At 44.1% G+C, this 22,763-nt stretch overlaps 1 pseudogene; it reads left to right on the top strand.

Annotated features, from left to right (window-relative positions):
* The first annotated feature begins 781 nt into the window (after positions 1–781).
* LOC139419204 (matrix metalloproteinase-28-like) lies at positions 782–22,763 on the top strand (annotated as a pseudogene).

The raw sequence follows: 22,763 nt of genomic DNA, 5'->3' as shown, positions 1-22,763 counted from the left end.
ATTGCAATAAAAGACAACTCAAATGTAAAAATGTATTCAACAGCAAATCATCTGGGCAAATAATGTTATTTATATTGCAGTAAAAGACAAATCAATATCAGTATTCAATGGTAAAGAATGAAAATAAAAAACACAAAAATAACAACAGGAAACCCATTTAAAAAAAATAATAACACAGTTCTTTATAGTCTTACAGCAGGAAATGTTGTAAAAAGTAATAAGGTGTAGAAAGGTATTTCTTGAAGAAATGGTGTCGAATTTTCTCCATCCTCCCCTGATTCAGAATATACCATTTTCATTGTCATGGCATGGTAATACCAATTAATTGTGTATGAATTGTGTATTACAGCCTGATTAATCAGACTACTATGGAGTCTGCTTCCCTCACTGCTTGGCTAGCTCTCTGAAAATCTTTACAACATTTGTGGGTAAACATTGCTCAACAATGGACTAAAGGAAAAGGAGCCTAACGTTACACCTTATAATCCAAGGACCTTACATGTTCTGTTTAGAGACAAATTGTCTCTGGCAGCTAAAACAGCCAAATACTCAATCTAAGCTAAAATTGATTCTCAATTGTGGTACGGTTCTAGAAACATAAAGCCCTCCACTTTCAAATCACCTCAAAATAATTTCACAAACAGTAAATAAACACATACTTAACCGGTTAACAGTTGCAGCTGACAGTATTTTTCTGTGACAATGCATTTGTTGCGTCTGTCTTCTATTTACACACACGTGTTTGGAGATGCAGATAGCTAATTGGCACATGTAGTCGACTCTGTCTTCCGACTGTTTTCCGTACATAAGTGCTGTAACATGGAAATATGGCCGTGTAAAGGTGTGTAGTAATTTAACCTTTTGTTTTTTGAAAATGATTTCTCACTGATATGAAAGATGCGTTCCTTATATTTCCAAAACCGTACTGCAAGCAATGCGTGTTAAAGTTCAGACGAAGCGCTGGAACATGGGAGCCTGATGAGCTGGCTGAAGGGTAGACACCTGGCGAGGCGTAAAACCCTGGTGATCCGGCTGAGGCCGGACATGAGATGGGCACCTGCCGAGCAAACCGGGACAAGAAAACCTCTCAAGTCAGCTAGGGCATGGAAGCCTGATGAGCTGGCTTAGGCACCCCAAATTCCATCGGCGGCGGCCCCCGGACGTAACGTCAGCACCAATTGGAAAGCCAGCACTCCTCGATGCTTCGTTTGATGGCTTCAGGATTCTATAAGGACCAACACTGGATTAGAGAAGCAGGTACGGGGAGTCAACATTTAATAAGGAAGAGACATGGAACAAGACAGGAACAGCGTCAACACACTGGTGACATACAACAATTAATCCTGAAGTGGGGAACAGAGCTTGGGCACAGACAGATATAGGGAAGGTAATGACACAGGTGATTGAGTCCAGGTGAGTCCAATAATTGCCAATGCGCGTGACAGGGGAAGGCAGGTCTCCGTAATGATGGTGGCAGGAGTGCGTAATGCTGGGGAGCCTGGCGCCATGGAGTGGGAGCAGGAACAGGCGTGACAGTACCCCCCCCCCCCTCTAGGGGCATCACCCTGCGTCCCACCTGGGCGTTCCTGATGGGCCGGCCCGAGACCTGGGCGCTGGACAAGCCGGTTGGGGCATAAAAGCTAGACAAACCGGCAGAGGTGTGGGAGCCTGGCGAACCAGGTGAGGCGTGAGAGCCTGACGACCCGGTTGAGGTGTGACAGCCTGATGATCCCACTAGAACATGGGAGCCTGATGAGCCGGAGACGCCTGGCGAGCTGGCTGAGGCATAAAACCCTGGCGATCCGGCTGAGGCCTGTCGAAGGATGGACGCCTGCAGAGCCAACCGGGACAAGAAAACCTCTCGAGCTAACTAGGGCATGAAAGCCCAACGAGCTGGCTTAGGCACCACTGGTTCCATCAGCTGCGGCCCCCAGACCTAATGTCACCACCAACCAGAAAGCCAGCATTTCCCGATGCTTCATTTGATGGCTTCAGGATTCTATAAGGACCACTGCTGGATTAGAGAAGCAAGTACGGGGAGTCAACATTTAATTAGGAAGAGACAGGGAACAAGACAGGACCAACGTCAGCACACGGGTAACACAACGACATACAACAATTAATCCTGAAGCGGGGAACAGAGCTTGGGAACTGACAGATATAGGTGAGGTAATGACACAGGTGATTGAGTCCAGGTGAGTCCAATAATTGCTGATGCGCGTGACAGGGGAAGGCAGGTGTGCGTAATGATGGTGGCAGGAGTGCGTAATGCTGGGGAGCCTGGTGCCTTCGAGTGCCAGCGAGGAGGAACAGGAGCAGGCTTGACACTTACACAATTTTCACCATCACAATGAATAAAATAATCATATACTGTTAATTACACACAGCCTTTGTATGCTTTTTGAGAATATGTTGAGTTACAGTGCCTTCAGAAAGTATTCAGACCCCTTTACTTTTTCCAGATTTTGTTAAGTTACAGCCTTATTTTAAAAGGTATTAAATTGTTATTTTTCCCTCATCAATCTACACACAATAATCCATATTGACAAAGCAAAAACAGGCGCCAGGGAGGGGGAGCAGGAGCAGGCGTGACAAAAAAGTAACGGTTTATATCCTGAGAGTGACAGAGGGTTGAGGAGGAGGCTTCTATTGAAGTGCTGGGCATCTTGCTAAGACATGCATTATCTGAATTAGGCCCACAGAATTATACCTATGGAGGAGCGGCTTCTATGAAGGAACTTTGAATGTCTTTGAACTTCTAAGAGAGCATAACGTTGGACCAAAGCTAGCTAGCTAACAAGCTTGTTTGGGCCGTGCGGCACCAGAATTCAAATAAAAACACGTCTTACCATTTTGTAGTTAATAAATCCAAACGGGATGACTATAGTATCCTTAATCTCTCTTTGTCATTTCTGAATCACGCTTGTAATGTCAGTCGCTTGTAATGTCTGTCGGCTACAGTAGTCTATACTTCGGAGGGGGAGGGCCACGCACACACACAGGCAAAGATTTTCAGCTGGCAGGCAGACACTGGAATACGTTTCTGAGTGACAGAGTGAGGGCTTTGCATAGGCAATTTGTTGCATTTTTTATGGGACTAGAAAAAATGCCTGGAATGCAAAATAACGTTATTAACGGACTCCCATGTTTTTTAAATAACGGTTCTGTTCGTAAACAGTATAGATCACTTTCATTCCCGTTCCAGATTCTGATTCTGTTCCTTTCATTCTTTTCCGGTTTTTGGTTCTGTTCCCTGAACCAGTTCCAAGCCCTGACGACCGGTATTCCATTCATAATGTAACCTAAAGTAGTGCAATATATCATATTAAATGAAGTGTCACAGATTTACGTACAGAATAAAATAATTGCCCTGAGACCACGTTGCATACACACATGAACACTCACGTCAACAAACTATTGCCAGGCATACAAAAAGTACTAAAATGTATGCACTCACTACTGTAAGTCGCTCTGGATAAGAGCGTCTGCTAAATGACAAACACTTAAAATGTACATTGTGTCATAAAATGTCGGTCCCAGTTTCATGGTTCTTCACTTTACTTCACTCCTTTTTGTAGCTTTTGAGCAGCAACTAGGCTACTCTGTGAGTTCTTTGTGGTCTGGCTTTGTTTTTAAAAATGTTAAATTGCTAAATCTTCCCAGTACAGTACAGCCCATTTCCAACAATAATCATTTTTGGTCACACAAATTCCGAAGAGTATAGTGAACAGAGAACTGACTTGTAACTCATAACTTGTCGGGCTGAATCTTAATTTGAGAAGCATGCCCATCACTTGATCTCAAATTAGGATTTCGCCCTGGCACTCTGGTCAAACAATGGTGCAAGGTATCTTTGGATGTGTCTGTTGGAACTTATCATTTAGCCTGCTGTAGATCCAGCCTTGTTTTCTTTGCAATAACAATTTTCTGTGGAGTTCCAGTCCAATGCAGAGGCCACTCTCTCTAGTATTTAGTCTCTATCCAGCTGTGCTGGCTGGTTTCCATTAGGCAGCCATTTTTTTATTTAACCTTTATTTAACCAGGTAGGCTAGTTGAGAACAAGTTCTCATTTTCAACGGCGACCTGGCCAAGATAAAGCAAAGCAGTGTGAACAGACAACAACACAGAGTTACACATGGAGTAAACAATAAATAATAAACAAGTCAATAACATAGTAGAAACATTTTTATCTATGTACATTGTGTGCAAAAGGCATGAGGAGGTAGGCAATAAATAGGCCATAGGAGTGAATAATTACAATTTAGCAGAATAACACTGGAGTGATAAATGATCAGATGAACATGTGCAAGTAGAGATACTGGTGTGCAAAAGAGCAGAAAAGTAAATAAAATAAAAACAGTATGAGGATGAGGTAGGTAAAAATGGGTGGGCTATATACCAATGGACTATGTACAGCTGCAGCGATCGGTTAGCTGCTCAGATAGCAGATGTTTAAAGTTGGTGAGGGAGATAAAAGTCTCCAACTTCAGAGATTTTTGCAATTCGTTCCAGTCGCAGGCAGCAGAGAACTGTAAGGAAAGGCGGCCAAATAAGGTTTTGGCTTTAGGGATGATCAGTGAGATACACCTGCTTGGTGGTCTGCTTGAAGCACGTTGGTATTACAGACTCAATCAGAGACATGTTGAAAATGTCAGTGAAGACACCTGCCAGTTGGTCAGCACATGCCTGGTAATCCGTCTGGCCCCACAGCCTTGTGTATGTTGACATGTTTAAAGGTCTTACTCACATCGGCTACAGAGAGCGTGATCACACAGTCGTCCGGAACAGCTGATGCTCTCATGCATGCCTCAGTGTTGCTTGCCTCGAAGTGAGCATAGAAGTGATTTAGCTCGTCTGGTAGGCTTGTGTCACTGGGCAGCTCGCGGCTATGCTTCCCTTTGTAGTCTGTAATAGTTTGCAAGCCCTGCCACATCCGACGAGCATGTGGCGGTGTAGTATGATTCAATCTTAGCCCTGTATTGACGCTTTGCCTGTTTGATGATTCGTCGCAGGGCATAGCGGGATTTCTTGTAAGCTTCCGGGTTAGAGTCCCGCACCTTGAAAGCGGCAGCTCTACCCTTTAGCTCAGTACGAATGTTGCCTGTAATCCATGGCTTCTGGTTGGGGTATGTACGTACAGTCACTGTGGGGACGACGTCCTCAATGTACTTATTGATGAAGCCAGTGACTGATGTGGTGTATTCCTCAATGTCATCGTAAGAATCCCGGAACATGTTCCAGTCTGTAATAGCAAAGCAGCCCTGTAGTTTAGCATCTGCTTCATCTGACCATTTTTTATAGACCGAGTCACTGGTGCTTCCTGCTTTAATTTTTGCTTGTAAGCAGGAATCAGGAGGATAGAGTTGTGGTCGGATTTACCAAATGGAGGGCGAGGGAGAGCTTTGTACGCGTCTGTGTGTGGAGTACAGGTGATCTATAATTTTTTTCCCTCTGGTTGCACATTTAACATGTTGATAGAGATTTGGTAGAACTGATTTAAGTTTCCCTGCATTAAAGTCTCCGGCCACTAGGAGCGCCACCTCTGGGTGAGTGGTTTCTTGTTTGCTTATTTCCTTATACAGCTGACTGAGTGCGGTCTTAGTGCCAGCATCTGTCTGTGGTGGTAAATAAACTGCCACGAAAAGTATAGCTGAGAACTCTCTAGGCAAGTAGTGTGGCCTGCAGTTTATCACAATATATTCTACTTCAGGTGAGCAAACTCTAGAGACTTCCTTAGATTTTGTGCACCAGCTGTTGTTTACAAATATGCACAGACCGCCCCCCCTAATCTTACCGAAGTGTGCTGTTCTATCCTGCCGGTGCAGCGGGTATCCCGCTGGCTAAATATCCATGTCGTCATTTAGCCACGATTCTGTGAAACATAGGATATTACAGTTTTTGATGTCCCGTTTGTAGGATATTCGTGATCTTACCTCGTTTAGTTTATTGTCCAATGATTGCACATTGGCGAGTAAGATTGACGGTAACTGCAGCTTTCCTAGTTGTCTTCTGCGGGTCCGGAGGAGACATCCGGCTCTTCATCCTCTGCGTCGCTTCCTTTTGCGAATAATTGGGATGTCTTCCCTGTGGGGTGTTTGGAGAATATTGTGTAAGTCCTACTTGTAGTTGTTGAAGAAATCTTTGTCTAATCCGAGGTGAGTGATCGCTGTCCTGATATCCAGAAGCTCTTTACTTCCGTAAGATACAGTTGCAGAAACATTACGTACAAAATAATTTACAAATATCGCGAAAAAAAACACATAATAGCACAATTGGTTAGGAGACTGTAAAACGGCGGCCATCTCCTCCGGTGCCATTTTTGATAGGTATCAGTCTGGTGTTTTCTGTAATGACCTTAGTGATCACTGTTTTACAGCCTGTGTTCATAATGGCTGCTCAGTGAAACGACCTGTCCTGATTTGACATAGACGCTTGCTAAAAAACTTTAATGAGCAGGCCTTCCTTCATGAACTGACCTCTGTAAAATGGTATAGCATTAGCTTGATCCCCTCTGTCGAAGACGCTTGGACCTTCTTTAAAAACAGGTTCAGCCCCTATTTCGACCGTGATCTTGCAGAGTTACTCCACCTCAAGCATTGAATTTGGCGAAAGGCTCGGCACACGCATATTCAAGCTGACTGGCTATCGTTCAGGCAAATTAGAAATAAGTGCACTCAGGCTATCCGGAAGGCCAAGTTAGTTACTTTAAGGAGCAGTTCTCTCTCTGTGGGTCTAACCCCAAGAAGTTCTGGAAAAACGGTTAAAGACCTGGAGAATAAACCCTCCTCCTCACAGCTGCCCACGTCCCTTAATGTTGATGATGTGGTTGTTACTGACAAGAAGCACATGGCGGAGCTCTGTAATCACCACTTCATTAAGTCAGGATTCCCATTTGACTCAGCCATGCCTCCTTGCCCATCCAACATTTCCTCATCTCCCACCCCTTCTAATGCGACTATCCCTGATACTCCTCCCTCTTTTTCCCCTCCCCCGCTACAAAGTTTTTCCCTGCAGTCAGTCACTGAGACCGAGGTGCTAAAGGAGCTCCTTAAACTTGACCCCAAAAAAACATCTTGGTCAGATGGTTTAGACCCTTTCTTCTTTAAGGTTGCTGCCCTTATCGTCGCCAAGCCTCTCTCTCCGTTCTGGGGAGGTTCCCATTGCTTGGAAGTCAGCCACAGTTCGTCCTTAATTTAAAGGAGGAGAACAAGCTGATCCTAACTGTTATAGGCCTATTTCTATGTTTCCGTGTTTATCAAAAGTGTTGGAAAAAGTTGTCAATAATCAACTGACTGGCTTTCTTGATGTCTACAGTATTCTCTCGGGTATGCAATCTGGTTTCCGCTCAGGTTATGGATGTGCCACTGCAACATTAAAGGTCCTCAATGATGTCACCATTGCCCTTGATTCTAAGCAATACTGTGCTGCTATTTTTATTGACATGGCCAAATCTTTTGATACGGTAGACCATTCCATTCTTGTGGCCCGGCTAAGGAGTATTGGTGTCTCTGAGAGGTCTTTGGCCTGGTTTGCTAACTACCTCTCTCAAAGAATGCAGTGTATAAAGTCAGACAATCTGCTTTCTCAGCCACTGCCTGTCACCAAGGGAGTACCCCAAGGCTCAATCCTATGCCCCACACACTTCTGATTTTACATCAACAACATAACTCAGGCAGTAGGAAGCTCTCTCATCCATTTATATGCAGATGATACAGTCTTATACTCAGCTGGACCCTCCCCGGATTTTGTGTTAAATGCTCCACAACAAAGCTTTCTTAGTGTCCAACAAGCTTTCACTATCCTTAACCTTGTTCTGAACACCTCCAAAAACAAAGGTCATGTGATTTGGTAAGAAGAATGCCCACAGGTGTTATTACTCCCTCTGAGGGTTTAGAGCTTGAGGTAGTCACCTCATACAAGTACTTGGGAGTATGGCTAGATGGTGCACTGTCCTTCTCTCAGCACATATCAAAGCTGCAGGCTAAAGTTAAATCTAGACTTGGTTTCCTGTATCGTAATCGCTCCTCTTTCACCCCAGCTGACAAATGAACCCTGGTTCAGATGACCATCCTGCCCATGCTAGATTACGGAGACATAATTGATAGATTGGCAGGTAAGGGTGCTCTCGAGCGGCTAGATGTTCTTTACCATTCGGCCATCAGATTCACCACCAATGCGCCTTATAGGACACATCACTGTACTCTATACTCCTCTGTAAATTGGTCATCTCTGTATACCCGTCGCAAGACCCACTGGTTGATGCTTATTTATAAAACCCTCTTAGGCCTCACCTCCCCCTTATCTGAGATATTTCCTGCAGCCCTCATTTTCCACATACAACACCAGTTCTGCCAGTCACATTCTGTTAAAGGTCCCCAAAGCACACACATCGCTCTTCTTTTCAGTTCGCTGTAGCTAGCGACTGGAACGAGCTTCAACAAACACTCAAACTGGGCAGTTTTATCTCAATCTCTTCATTCAAAGACTCAATCATGGACACTCTTACTGACAGTTGTGGCTGCTTTGTATGATGTGTTGTTGTCTCTACCTTCGTGCTGTTTACTTTGCCCAATAATGTTTGTGCCATGTTTTGTGCTGCTACCATGTTGTGTTGCTACCATGCTGTGTTATCATGTGTTGCTGCCTTGCTATGTTGTTGTCTTAGGTCTCTCTTTATGTAGTGTTGTCTCGCGATGTGTGTTTTGTCCTATATTTATTGTATTTATAAAAATATATATATATCTCCCAGGCCCCGTCCCCGAAGGAGACATTTTGGTATGCCGTCATTGTAAATAATAATTTGTTCTTCACCGACTTGCCTAGTTAAAAAGGTTAAATAAACATTCCATTTTTTTTAAACTCTTAAGTCCCAGGCAGTGTAGTATGTAGGCTATCTACACACAGCCATTTATAACTTTAGGGAATTATCCAATCTCCACTTGTGCGCCGGGGAGCACATTTTAAATTAGATATACTCTGAGAACCACTGCCTAAATGGTTAAGATATTCACTCTCTCCAATAAGCCTCCTGTAAACTGCCCAGGCCCATATGGAGGCTGTCCGACACATCTTCACAGTGTGAGAGATAAATAAAATAAAATTTTATTTGTCACATACACATGGTTAGCAGATGTTAATGCGAGTGTAGCGAAATGCTAAGCCTACATGCTCAGTGGTAAATGGAGCTGGTTTTGGGTAACAGGGTGCTGGTGGTCTGGATGGAGAAACGTGTCATTCCACACAGCCCCTGGAGTGATTGGATAACACTAGAAGAATGCATCATACTGCCCACTTTTCCAGCCTCTAGTTGATACCTGACAGCTGCCACCTGCAATTACTGGAAAGGGGTTTTATTTGACCTGAAGGTATTATTTGACCTGGAGCCTAAATTTGAACTGGATATTGGAAGACAATTTATGCAAGTTAAGCACTGTCTTTGTCCCAGATGAAACTATGGATTTATAACAGTAATGTCAATGGGCAAGATACTGTACATTTCAGGGGAAGAACATTGTGGCATTCTTTCAAATGTTAGTGTGATAAGGAAGAAAGTTGTATCTTTCTATCCATCCATTTAGTAAGGGCAGCCAACAGAAGTCATGTTTGAGAACCAGAGAGAAACAAGCTATTGCTATCAAGGCACAAGGCAAGACCCAAATGCAGACAGGAGGCAGATGGTTGGAGTCTTACAATGTTTATTAATCCAGAGGGGTAGGCAAGAGAACAGTTGTGGATAGGCAAAAAGGTCCAAACCAGATCAGAGTCCAGGAAGTACAGAGTGGCAGGCAGGCAGGCAGGTGGGTGGGTACAAAGTCCAGAACAGGCAAGTGTCAAAACCAGAATGACTAGAAAAAGGAGAATGCAAAAAGCAGGTGAACAGGAAAACCGCTGGTTGACTTGGAAACATACAAAACAAACTGACACAAGAAACACAGGGATAAATACACTGGGGAAAATAAGCGACACCTGGAGGGGGTGGAGACAATCACAAGGACAGGTGAAACAGATCAGGGAGTGACAATTGCACTATCAACTCATCATGCCTCATTGGTGAGGCATGATGGAAGCACACTTTAAACATTGATCGATACATTATATTTGGTTTGCTTGAAATAACACAAATATTATGTGTCCAAGACCACATTTTGGGGAGTTTCTTATATACTTGTTCAAAAGAGGGACAAGACTGGTAAACCAGTTCAACCATGTAGGTAGAAACAAGGTGAATGTTTTTTGGGTTTCCCACAAGCCTTTGAAATGTGTTTATCACACTCTGGCTCTAAGCTCGTATAGGTGAAGAAGACCAACTCTTCCCACCTTTGTTTTTTTTTGGTCTTGCTCAATAAATGTGTCTCATTGGGACACAAGGCCTCGGCTGCGTTCAATTTACAGGGTTATTTTTATTCTCATATTAAAGATACATGGAGTTGTTTTGACACACAAAAAATCCTACACAGCAGGAGCTCTTCTGAGTTGTTTACATTTTCTAAAGTTGTGTCACTGCTGTTCTGCATTTAATTTAGCTCAAACCACAAGTAATGCGATAAACATGACCCTCTTTGCTCTTATCCAAAGGATTCACCCTTGTTAAAAATTAAACACTCACATTCCCATTACTGTAATAGTGGATCTAGAACCATTCTCCCACTTCCTGAAATGTGCAATCTCTGTCCATCTATCTCTCTCTGTCTCCTCGTTCCCTTTTATCCTCCTATCTCCCAGCTGCATGAATGACAATTTGAATCTTACTCAGCACAACAGCGATCCCATCACCGGGTGCTAGTGACCCATTTAACTACTCTTCTTTGTCCTGAGTCACCCATGCTCCTCTATTTTAATCAATTCATCTCATCTCTCTGCAGGCGGGAGGTGGCAGAAGCATCACCTGACCTACCGGGTGGTGAACTGGCCTGGCAACCCCTCTCGGGGTCAGGTGGCCCTAGCCGTACAAAAGGCTTTTCAGCTGTGGAGCAAGGTGTTGGCCCTGACCTTCAAAAGAGGTCACCCAGGGGTCAGCTGACATTCGGCTGGCCTTCTACAAGGGGGAGCACAATGACAACATGAGCAACGCCTTTGATGGTCCAGGTGGGGAGTATAGCAGTATAAGGTCTAGTAGGGGTTTGACATTTTGATTGAATCCTGACAGATCATAGTTTACCTGAAGGCAAGGAGAAGGCATTTTCAAACAGGGCAATTTCCAAAGACCAATTGGTTTCAGCTGTGAAAATCTCTTTCGGAACTAGCCCCAGTTGTCACAATGTTCACTTGCTTACAGATTTGTCTTGCCTGGTCTGAGAACAGCCCCTAGCGTCTACTGCTTAATTATTTTGAGATCTAAAGGGACCAGATAGTCATAAAAACATGGTGATGGTTCCACGTAGCCTGAAAATGTGAGTCGAGAAGCTTCCACCGTATTTCTTAAACATGCCTGACTCCTTCAGATCTGCACAGTTTGAGGGGGTGGGGCAAGAGGTTGTTTTGGAAAGCTTCTCAACCACCACTGAAACCTCTCTATGTTTTTGTTTTTACCCCCAGGAGGCGCCCTAGCGCATGCCTTCTTCCAGAGGGGAGGCTCACTTTGATATGGCAGAGCGCTGGACACTGAACGGCTGCAAGGGCCACAACCTGTTCATGGTGATTGCCCACGAGGTGGGCCACACGCTGGGCCTGGATTACTCTCCTGTGCGTCATGCTCTCATGTCCCCCTACTACTAGAAGCTGGGGAAAGCCAAGGTGCTGAGCTGGGATGACATCACTGCTGTACAGCAGCTTTATGGTGTGTAGGCATACTCCACACTGAGCGAGGAACAAGCCATTAAAAAGTAGATTGGAATTTGATTTTGAACCAGTCACTTTACATGCCCAAAAATTAGAGTAGAAGAGAGAACATCTGGAGGTAATAATCAGTGGTCAGGCAGAGGAAGAAACAAGATTACATGAGGGAGTGGAGATTTTTATTTATTTTTTAATTCACCTTTATTTAACCAGGTAGGCTAGTTGAGAACAAGTTCTCATTTGCAACTGCGACCTGGCCAAAATAAAGCAAAGCAGTGTGACACAGACAACAACACAGAGTTACACATGGAGTAAACCATAAACAAGCCAATAACACAAACAAGTCAATGACACAGTAGAAAAAAGAAAGTCTATATACAGTGTGTGCAAAAGGCATGAGGAGGTAGGCAATAAATAGGCCATAGGAGCGAAGAATTACAATTTAGCAGATTAACACTGGAGTGATAAATGAGTAGATGATGATGTGCAAGTAGAGATACTGGTGTGCAAAAGAGCATAAAATAAAATAAAAACAGTATGGGGATGAGGTAGGTAGATTGGGTGGGCTATTTACAGATGGACTATGTACAGCTGCAGCGATTGGTTAGCTGCTCATATAGATGATGTTTAAAGTTGGTGAGGGAAATAAAAGTCTCCAACTTCAGGGATTTGCTGAGTAGAGTGTTGGAAGCTATTTTGTAGATGACATCGCCGAAGTCGAGGATCGGTAGGATAGTCAGCTTTACTAGGGTATGTTTGGCAACGTGAGTGAAGGAGGCATTGTTGCGAAATAGAAAGCCGATTCTAGATTTGATTTTGGATGGGAGATGTTTATTATGAGTCTGGAAGGAGAGTTTACAGTCTAGCCAGACACCTATGTATTTATAGTTGCCCACATATTCTAGGTCGGAACTGTCCAGGGTGATGATGCTAGTCGGGCGGGCGGGTGCAGGCAGCGATCGGTTGAAAAGCATGCATTTGGTTTTACTAGCATTTAAGAGCAGTTGGAGGCCACTGAAGGAGTGTTGTATGGCTTTGAAACTTGTTTGGTAGCACAGTGTCCAAGGAAGGGCCGGATGTATACAGAAGGGTGCCGTCTGCGTAGAGGTGGATCAGGGAATCGCCCGCAGCAAGAGCGACATCGTTGATATATACAGGGAAAAGAGTCGGCCCGAGAATTTAACCCTGTAGCATCCCCATAGAGACTGCCAGAGGTCTGGACAACATGCCCTCCGATTTAACACACTGAACTCTGTCTGCAAAGTAGTTGGTGAACAAGGCGAGGCAGTCATTAGAAAAACCAAGGCTATTGAGTCTGCCAATAAGAATACGGTGATTGACAGAGTCGAAAGCCTTGGCCAGGTCGATGAAAATGGCTGCACAGTACTGTCTTTTATCGATGGCGGTTATGATATCGTTTTTACGACCTTGAGCGTGGCTGAGGTGCACCCGTGACCGGCTTGGAAGCCGGATTGCACAGCGGAGAAGGTACAGTGGGATTCGAAATGGTCAGTGATCTGTTTATTAACTTGGCTTTCGAAGACTTTAGATAGGCAGGGCAGGATGGATATAGGTTTGTAACAGTTTGGGTCTAGGGTGTCTCCCCCTTTGAAGAGGGGGATGACTGCGGCAGCTTTCCAATCTTTAGGGATCTCGGACGATACGAAAGAGAGGTTGAACAGGCTGGTAATGGGGGTTGCAACAATGGCGGCGGGTAGTTTTAGAACGAGAGGGTCCAGATTGTCTAGCCCAGCTGATTTGTACGGGTCCAGGTTTTGCAGCTCTTTCAGAACATCTGCTGTCTGGATTTGGGTGAAGGAGAAGCTGGGGAGGCTTGGGCGAGTAGCTGCGGGGGAGGCGGAGCAGTTGGCCGGGGTTGGAGTAGCCAGGAGGAAGGCATGGCCAACCTTTGAGAAATGCTTCTTGAAATGTTCGATTATCATGGATTTATCAGTGGTGACCGTGTTACCTAGCCTCAGTGCAGTGGGCATCTGGGAGGAGGTGCTCTTGTTCTCCATGGACTTTACAGTGTCCCAGAACATTTTGGAGTTAGAGCTACAGAATGCACATTTCTGCTTGAAAAATGTAGCCTTTGCTTTCTGACTGACTGCGTGTATTGCTTCCTGACTTCCCTGAACAGTTGCATATCGTGGGTACTATTCGATGCTAGTGCAGTCCGCCACAGGATGTTTTTTGTGCTGGTCAAGGGCAGTCAGGTCTGGAGTGAACCAAGGGCTATATCTGTTCTTGGTTCTGCATTTGTTGAACGGGGCATGCTTATCTAAGATGGTGAGGAATTACTTTTAAATAATGACCAGGCATCCTCGACTGACGGGAGGAGGTCAATATCCTTCCAGGATACCCGGGCCAGGTCAATTAGAAAGGCCTGCTCGCAGAAGTGTTTTAGGGAGCGTTTGACAGTTATGAAGGGTGGTCGTTTGACTGCGGGCCCATAGCGGATACAGGCAATGAGGCAGTGATCGCTGAAATCCTGATTGAAAACAGCGGAGGTGTATTTGGAGGGCAAGTTGGTCAGGATAATGTCTATGAGGGTGCCATGTTTACGGTTTTAGGGTTGTACCTGGTGGGTTCCTTGATGATTTGTGTGAGATTGAGGGCATCTAGCTTAGATTGTAGGACTGCCGGGGTGTTAAGCATATCCCCGTTTACGTCACCTAACAGAACGAACTCTGAAGCTAGATGGGGGGCGATCAATTCACAAATGGTGTCCAGGGCACAGCTGGGAGCAGAGGGGGGTCGATAGCAGGCGGCAACAGTGAGAGACTTATTTCTGGAGAGGTTCATTTTTGAAATTAGAAGTTAAAACTGTTTGGGTATAGACCTGGAAATTATGACAGAACTTTGCAGGCTATCGCTGCAGTAGATTGCAACTCCTCCCCCTTTGGCAGTTGTATCTTGATGGAAAATGTTGTAGCTGGGTATGGACATTTCAGAATTGTTGGTGGCCTTCCTAAGCCAGGATTCAGACACGGCAAGGACATCAGGGTTGGCGGAGTGTGCTAAAGCAGTGAGTAAAACAAACGTAGGGAGGAGGCTTCTGATGTTGACATGCATGAAACCAAGGTTTTTTCGATGACAGAAGTCAACAAATGAGGGTGCCTGGGGACACGCAGGGCCTGGGTTTACCTCCACATCACCCGAGGAACAGAGGAGGAGTAGGATGAGGGTACGTCTAAAGGCTATCAAAACTGGTCGCCTACAGCGTTGGGAACAAAGAATAATATGAGCAGATTTCTGGGTGTGGTAGAATAGATTCAGGGCATAATGTGCAGACAGGGGTATGGTGGGGTGCGGGTACAGCGGAGGTAAGCCCAGACACTGAGTGATGATAAGAGAGGTTGTATCTCTGGATAAGCTGGTTATAATGGGTGAGGTCACCACATGTGTGGGAGGTGGGACAAAGGAGGTATCAGGGGTATAATGAGTGGAACTAGGGGTTCCATTGTAAACTAAAGAAATGATAACTAACCTATACAACAGTATACAAGGCATATTGACATATGAGACATACAGCGAGGCATAAAGTAATCACAGGTGTTGATTTGGAGAGACAACAACGGATGAGACAATAACAGCTAATCAGCTAAAACAACAACCGGTAAAATGGCGATGAATGGGCAGAGAGGGTTGGTTAACTACACACACAGCCTGAGTTCGCGGCTGGGGCCGACTGATAAACAAAAAATAAAATAAACAGAATGAGTACCGTGATTAATGGACAGTCCAGTGGGCATCAGCTATGTAGCCAAGTGATCATAGGGTCCAGGGGGCAACAATAAATGGGACAGGGAAATCGCGGAGTAGTCGTTACTACGCTAGCACGCGGGCAACACAGCGTTTAAAGTTAGTAGCCCGGGGCTAGTAGAAGCATCTGCTCCGATGTCCGACGGAGGCCGGTTGAAGGCACAGCGGATGGAGTATTCGTCGGCAGAACAGTCGTGGTGGTGCGGCGGGGCGCCGTGTCGACTAAGGATCCAAGCCAGATGGCAAAAGAGGTATTGTGGTAATTTAGTTTTCTATCCGGGAGATGTGCCTGGCTCACGGCTAACTGGTGCTTGCTTCGGGGCAGGGGCGTTAGCCACTATAGCCACTCGGTAGCAGCGGTGATCCGGTGCCAAGGTCCAGAGCTTACGACAAGGATCCGGTGGAGTAGTGTGTTCTAGCCGTGTTTTGGTGGAGTCTGGGTAAACAACTGAGTAGGCCGGGAGGTGGGCCTCAGGGATAGCTTCGGTACTGGGTAACTCGGTGGGTGCTAGCTAGCTGTGAAGATCAGGAAAATGGTCCAGGGATTACGGCAGGAATCCGGAATTGTAGTGGAGAGACAGTCCGTTACTGGAAGGCTGGCGAGTATTTTCCAAGCTAAAAAAAGGGCTGGTACCTGTGCAGAAGGTAAAGGCCGCTAGCAGTGGCTAACAATGACTAAATAGCTTGTAGCTAATTAGCTGTTTAGCTTCTGATGGCTAGGTGGTTCTTGCTATAAGGTCTAGAAATTACAAATAATAGCGTTTCCGTATCACATTGGGTGAGGCAGGTTACCAGAAGGTATAATTTAACTAAAATGGAGAAGGGATTGAATATAAAATTTAAATATATACAAAAAAGACGAAAAAAATACAAAAGTCCATGAGAGGACGAACAAAACACGTCTGCACTGCTACGCCATCTTTGAGAGCATTTGATAAAATTATGATAAAATGACATTGAGACCTTATATTGAACTTAGTCCACAAATCTGACTGGAGATTGGATCAGCATCCAATTGTTTAACCCTTTACAATCTGCTGTGCTATCATTCACCATGACATCATAGTGTCCAATCACTCTGTCAAACAGTATACAAAGCATCAATTGGAAAAAGCTAAAGGACAGATTCTTTTCATATTAAAAGTGTGGCTAAAGCCATCCCATTTATTACAGGGAAAAGTGCTGTACTTTACTACATTCCTGAAGAAAATTTTCTTTTTGCACCATACATTTTCCCTTTCACACAAAAGTACTTGTTAAATTTTTAATGCTTAGCAGGACAGGAAAATGACCGGAATTACATATACCTTAGCCAAATACATTTAAACTCAGTTTCACAATTCCTGACATTTAATCCTAGTAAAAAATCCCCTGTCTTAGTTCAGTTAGGGTCACCACTTTATTTTAAGAATGTGAAATGTCAGAATAATAGTAGAGTGATTTATTTCAGCTTTTATTTCTTTCATCACATTCCCAGTGGGTCAGAAGTTTACATACATTCAAATAGTATTTGGTAGCATTGCCTTTAAATTGTTTAACTTGGGTCAAATGGCAGGTAGCCTAGTGGTTAGAGCGTTGGACTAGTAACTGAAAGGTTGCAAGATTGAATCCCCGAGCTGGCAAGGTAAAAATCAGTTGTTCTGCCCCTGAACAAGGCAGTTAACCCACAGTTCCTAGGCTGTCATTGAAAATAAGAATTTGTTCTTAACTGATTTGCCTAGTTAAATAAAGGTGTTATTAATATATAATATAATAATAAATGTTTCAGGTAGCCTTCCACAAGCTTCCCACAATAAATTGGGTGAATTTTTGGCCCATTCCTCCAGACAGAGCTGGTGTAACTGAGTCAGGTTGTAAGCCTCCTTGCTCTCACACGCTTTTTCAGTTCTGCCCACATTTTCTATAGGATTGAAGTCAGGGCTTTGTGATGGGCACTCCAATACTTTGACCTTGTTGTCCTTAAGACATTTTGCCACAACTTTGGAAGTATGCTTGGGGTCATTGTCCATTTGGAAGACCAATTTGTGACCAAGCTTTAACTTCCTGACTGATGTCTTGAGATGTTGCTTCAATATATCCACATACTTTTCCTACCTCATGATGCCATCTATTTTGTGAAGTGCACCAGTCCCACCTGCAGCAAGGCACCCCCACAACATGATGCTGCCACCCTCGTGTTTCACATTTGAGATGGTGTTCTTCGGCTTGCAAGCCTCCCCCTTTTCCTCCAAACATAACAATGGTAATTATGGCCAAACAGTTCTATTTCTGTTTCATCAGACCAAAGGGCATTTCTCCAAAAAGTATGATCTTTGTCCCCATGTGCAGTTGCCAACTGTAGTCTGGCTTTTTAATGGCGGTTTTTGGAGCATTGGCTTCTTCTTTGCTGAGATAACTTTCAGGTTATGTCGAAACAGGAGTCGTCTTACTGTGGATATAGATACTTTTGTACCTGTTTCCTCCAGTATCTTCACAAGGTCCTTTGCAGTTGTTCTGGGATTGATTTGCGCTTTTCGCACCAAAGTGCGTTCATCTCTAGGAGACAGAACGTGTCTCCTTCCTGAGCGGTGTGATGGCTGCGTGGTCCCATGGTGTTTATACTTGCTGTTACGGATACAGGTATCCTGTGTCTGTGTGTATCCTGTGTGTGTTTCTTTTCTCTCCTTCTCCCCTCACAGGTGAAAATCATTACTCCCCAATCAGTCAACAATCAACCCATCAATCAGAAGACACACCTCCTCCTGTTTCCTACCCTATCACAGTTCCTTCCCCATGGTTTAAAAACCCCATCATTTGTTTGTTCAAGAGCTCAATCTCTTTGTAATGCCATGTTGGTAGATAGCTGTTCTTTGTAGATTTCAGGAGAGCTCAATCTCTTTGTAATGCCATGTTGGTAGATCTCTGCTCTTGATAGATTTCAGGGTAGCTCAATCTCTTTGTAATGCCATGTTGGTAGATAGCTGTTCTTTGTAGATTTCAGGAGAGCTCAATCTCTTTGTAATGCCATGTTTGTAGATCTCTGTTCTTCGCTCGCTCTCTGTGTATTAATTAACCTCCTCTTTTGTTTGAGCACCTCCATAGCACTTTGTCATCTCCTGTGAGTATTGTTTTTGCTTATGGTGTTTGCTGGTGGGAAAAGGGGAAACCAAGACAAGTCGCCCATGGGCATACACTACCCGTAGGTAAACTTTGTTAACACACACTAGTTAGAACTGGGCGGACCACCCACTGTATTTTGGTTAGTTAGCTGTTGTTGAAATAGGCTAGTCTAGCTTAGGGGTGTTTTGAATACTTATTGTTTCTTTCCTTGGGTCCAGCTCAGCCCCTTTTCCTGCTCTCTCCCCCCCATTACCGTGTGTTTTACAATAAACCCTGAGTTTGACGGTATTATTTCAGTTGTCCTGGTTATTTCGTTCACACGTACTTTGTCACAATTATAATTTACATGAGTTATGTTACGCGTCTCACTACCATCCCCCCTAGACTGTCGGGCCAAAAAGGGATTCGTAACACTTGCGTACTATTGTTTGTACAGATGAACGTGGTACCTTCAGGCGTTTGGAAATTGCTCCCAAAGATGAACCACACTTGTGGAGGTCTACAATTTTTTTCCTGAGGTCTTGGCTGATTTCTTTTGATTTTCCCATGATGTCAAGCAGAGAGGCACTGAGTTTGGAGGTAGGCCTTGAAATACATCCACAGGTACACCTACAAGTGTCTCAAATGATGTCAATTGGCCTATTAGAAGCTTCTAAAGCCATTACATCTTTTTTCTGGAATTTTCCAAGCTGTTTAAAGGCACAGTCAACTTAGTGTATGTAAACTTCTGACCCACTGGAATTGCTACACAGTGAATAATCAGTGAAATAATCTGTCTGTAAACAATTTTTGGAAAAATGACTTCTGTCATGCACAAAGTAGATGTCCTAACCGACTTGCCAAAACTATAGTTTGTTAACAAGAAACTTTTGGAGTGGTTGAAAAACGAGTTTTAAAGACTCCATCCTAAGCGTATGTAAACTTCCGACTTCAACTGTATAAGTTTTTATTTCTAAGACATTCTAAGGTTTGCATCATTCACAACTAAAGTTGCCAAGTAACTCAAACTCGTATAGCGTGTATCAAGAGAACATCCCTGGTCATCCCTACCACCTGATTTGGCGGATTCACTAAACACAAATGCTTCGTTTGTAAATGAAGTCTGAGTGTTGGAGTGTGCCCCTGGCTTTCCGTAAATAAAAACAGCAAGAAAATGGTGCTGTCTGGTTTGCTTAATATAAGGAATTTGAAATGATTTATACTTTTACTTTTGATACTTAAGTACATTTTATTAATTACATTTACTTTTAATACTTAAGTATATTTAAAACCAAATACTTTTAGACTTTTACTCAACTAGTATTTTACTGGGTGACTTTTACTTGAGTCATTTTCTATTAACGTATCTTTACTTTTACGCAGGTTTGACAATTGGGTGCTTTTTCCACCAATGAGGGAATCACACCCGGTAGCATAGGTATAACTCTATAGACTCAATTCTTCCATCTGACCACTCTGATGCTTTACCCAAAGGGATGTCCAGAGATCACTATATCACAGAGCCAGGCTTCCTTCCGGCAGCTGGAGACAGTGTTTATCAGTCTTTTTTTCCCATCCTCTCGTCCCCTCAAAGTCAACAAGCAACATCCCTGTACATCAACATTTCCACTTAGACAGTAAAACAGGGAGAAGCCAGACAAACTGTTACGGATACAAGTATCCTGTATGTGTATCCTGTGTGTGTGTGTTTCTTTTCTCTCCTTCTCCCCTCACAGGTGAAAATCATCACTCCCCAATCAGTCAACAATCAATCATCAATCAAGACACACCTCCTCTTGTTTCCTACCCAATCACAGTTCCTTTCCCTTGGTTTAAAAACCCCATCAGTTGTTTGCTCTAGAGCTCAATCTCTCTGTAAATGCCATGTCTGTAGGTCTCTGTGTGTCACTCTCTCTGTGTGTATTAACCTCTCTTTTGTTTGAGCACCTCCAAATCACTTTGTCATCTCCTGTGAGTATTGTTTTTGGTTATGGTGTTTGTTTGATTGCTGGTTGGAAAAGGGGAAACCAAGACAAGTCGCCCATGGGCATACACTACCCGTAGGTAGACTTTGTTAAAAACACTAGTTAGAACTGGGTGGACCACCCACTGTATTTTTGGTTAGTTAGTTAGCTGTTGTTAAAATAGGCTAGTCTAGCTTAGGGGTGTTTTGGATGCTTATTGTTTCTTTCCTTGGGTCCAGCTCAGCCCCTTTTCCTGCTCCCCCCATTACTGTGTGTTTTACAATAAACCCTGAGTTTGATGGTATAATTTCAGTTGTCGTGGTTATTTCATTCACACTTACTTTGTCACAATTATAATTTGCATGAGTTATGTTACGGGTCTCATTACCATCCCCCCCTAGACTGTCGGGCCAAAAGGGATTCGTGTAACAAACTATCTCCCCATGTTTTGTCTTGCTCTCCTTAGGGATACAGATTTTATCAGACCTTAACAAAATTGTTTGCTCAACTCTTCCAAACAGAACGGGTGGGCAACATCTGGAGACAAATCAAAGGAGACGTTGTGTCTGCGATTCAGGGGCATCGGAAAATCATTTGGCTCTTTAGATATTTTTTTGGCATCAGAATACAGTAAATCAAACGTCAGCTCAGCTGTCAGTATCTCAGCACTCAGTCTTCCGTGATGTGTTGGGTTTTCCATGCTGCAATGATATGGCGTGCCAATTGGTATATTTCGTGTAACTCTCTAACTTGCTTTGAAACAGGTATGTAGGTCATATCTGTACTTGTCCATTGCAGAAAGCTGGGTAGTCAGACGTAATGTACATGAATAAGTCAGGATTTTTGCAGATGCACTTGGTCTATTGTAGTAACATGGAAGAATATGCATGTATATAATGTACTGTATAGTCATAAAAGCTTATACATTACTAAAGCTACTGTCCTTTTTGTAATTGAATGTCCTCTATAGGGAGTGATCAGGTAGTCCAGTTGCCTGGTCAGGTGTTCAGCTCTGCCCTGCAGGACTGGGAGTTGTCCCAAGGGTTCACTGGGGTGCCTGATTCCACCCCACCTCCATACTGCAGGGGCTTCTTTGATGCCATCACCATGGGTAAGACTGAACTGGTAGTCACTATCTGACCATGCTAAAATGGCTAAAAAAGAATTGAAATGAATGGCTCTGTCACACAACTGGAAGTTGTACTTACCCAACATACTGAGGTTAGAAGCAAGGTTTGGGTAAGAGTTGTGGTTTCAAACAAGACTAATCCACATCTGGTGGAATTTGGCATATGACTTTTTTGGGACATAAGCTTACGTAAACAGTAGGTTGAGAATTCCTCATTGACTTCTGAAGACAGTGATATACTCTGATACCTGTAAAGCTTCCAATTTATATTACCTTGCAGACCAAGATGGTGCCAGCCTAGTATTCCGTGGGAGCCTGTTCTGGACTGTTTCCTGCAGGCCAGACCAGCTCCCCTCTACCTCTGCAGAACCGCTGGCCAGGACTACCCCTCACTATTGAGGCAGCTGCTTACTCAAATATGGACAATAAGTTATACTTTTTCAAAGGTAGTCTGCACATGAAGACACAAGTAACCGGCAATAAATGTACCAGAAATGATTTGTTCTTGTTACAGTAATAACTGTCTTGAATCACAGTTCGGGTTAGTGTTCGAGATACAGAATACAGTCAGATTATAGCAGAAATGTTTTACACAGATTTCAGTTTGTGTCCTTATTTATGTTGCTGCATTGCAATATCACATCTCACACCACCAGCACATTTCTCCTTGTCTCTTCCTCCTGGCAGGCGAGTGTGGCGTTACTCTAGCAGCGATGTGGACCCAGGCTTCCCCCTGAGGAGAAGTGAGCTAGGCCTCCCTGGACACCCTGACCAGGCCTTCACCTACCGCCACCTGGGCCACCAGCGTTACTTTGTGCTTAACTTTGGGACCCTGATGCCCAACTCATACTACCCCGCAGCCTGGGGAACTGGAGGGGCGTCCCCCAGAGGGCCAACGAGGCCCTCAACCACCCTGATGGACAGGTATACTTCAAGGCGCAGCAGTACTGGAGCTTTGACCCCGAGAAGGTGCAGGTGACTGGAGGGGGGACACAGAGCTGGAGTGGACAGGCTGTCTTGGAACTCACCACAGAGGCAATTATATACTGTGA

This window comes from Oncorhynchus clarkii, chromosome 10, assembly GCF_045791955.1.
Source record: "Oncorhynchus clarkii lewisi isolate Uvic-CL-2024 chromosome 10, UVic_Ocla_1.0, whole genome shotgun sequence".
NCBI lineage: Eukaryota > Metazoa > Chordata > Actinopteri > Salmoniformes > Salmonidae > Oncorhynchus > Oncorhynchus clarkii.
This window is presented reverse-complemented; position numbering and strand designations above follow the sequence as displayed.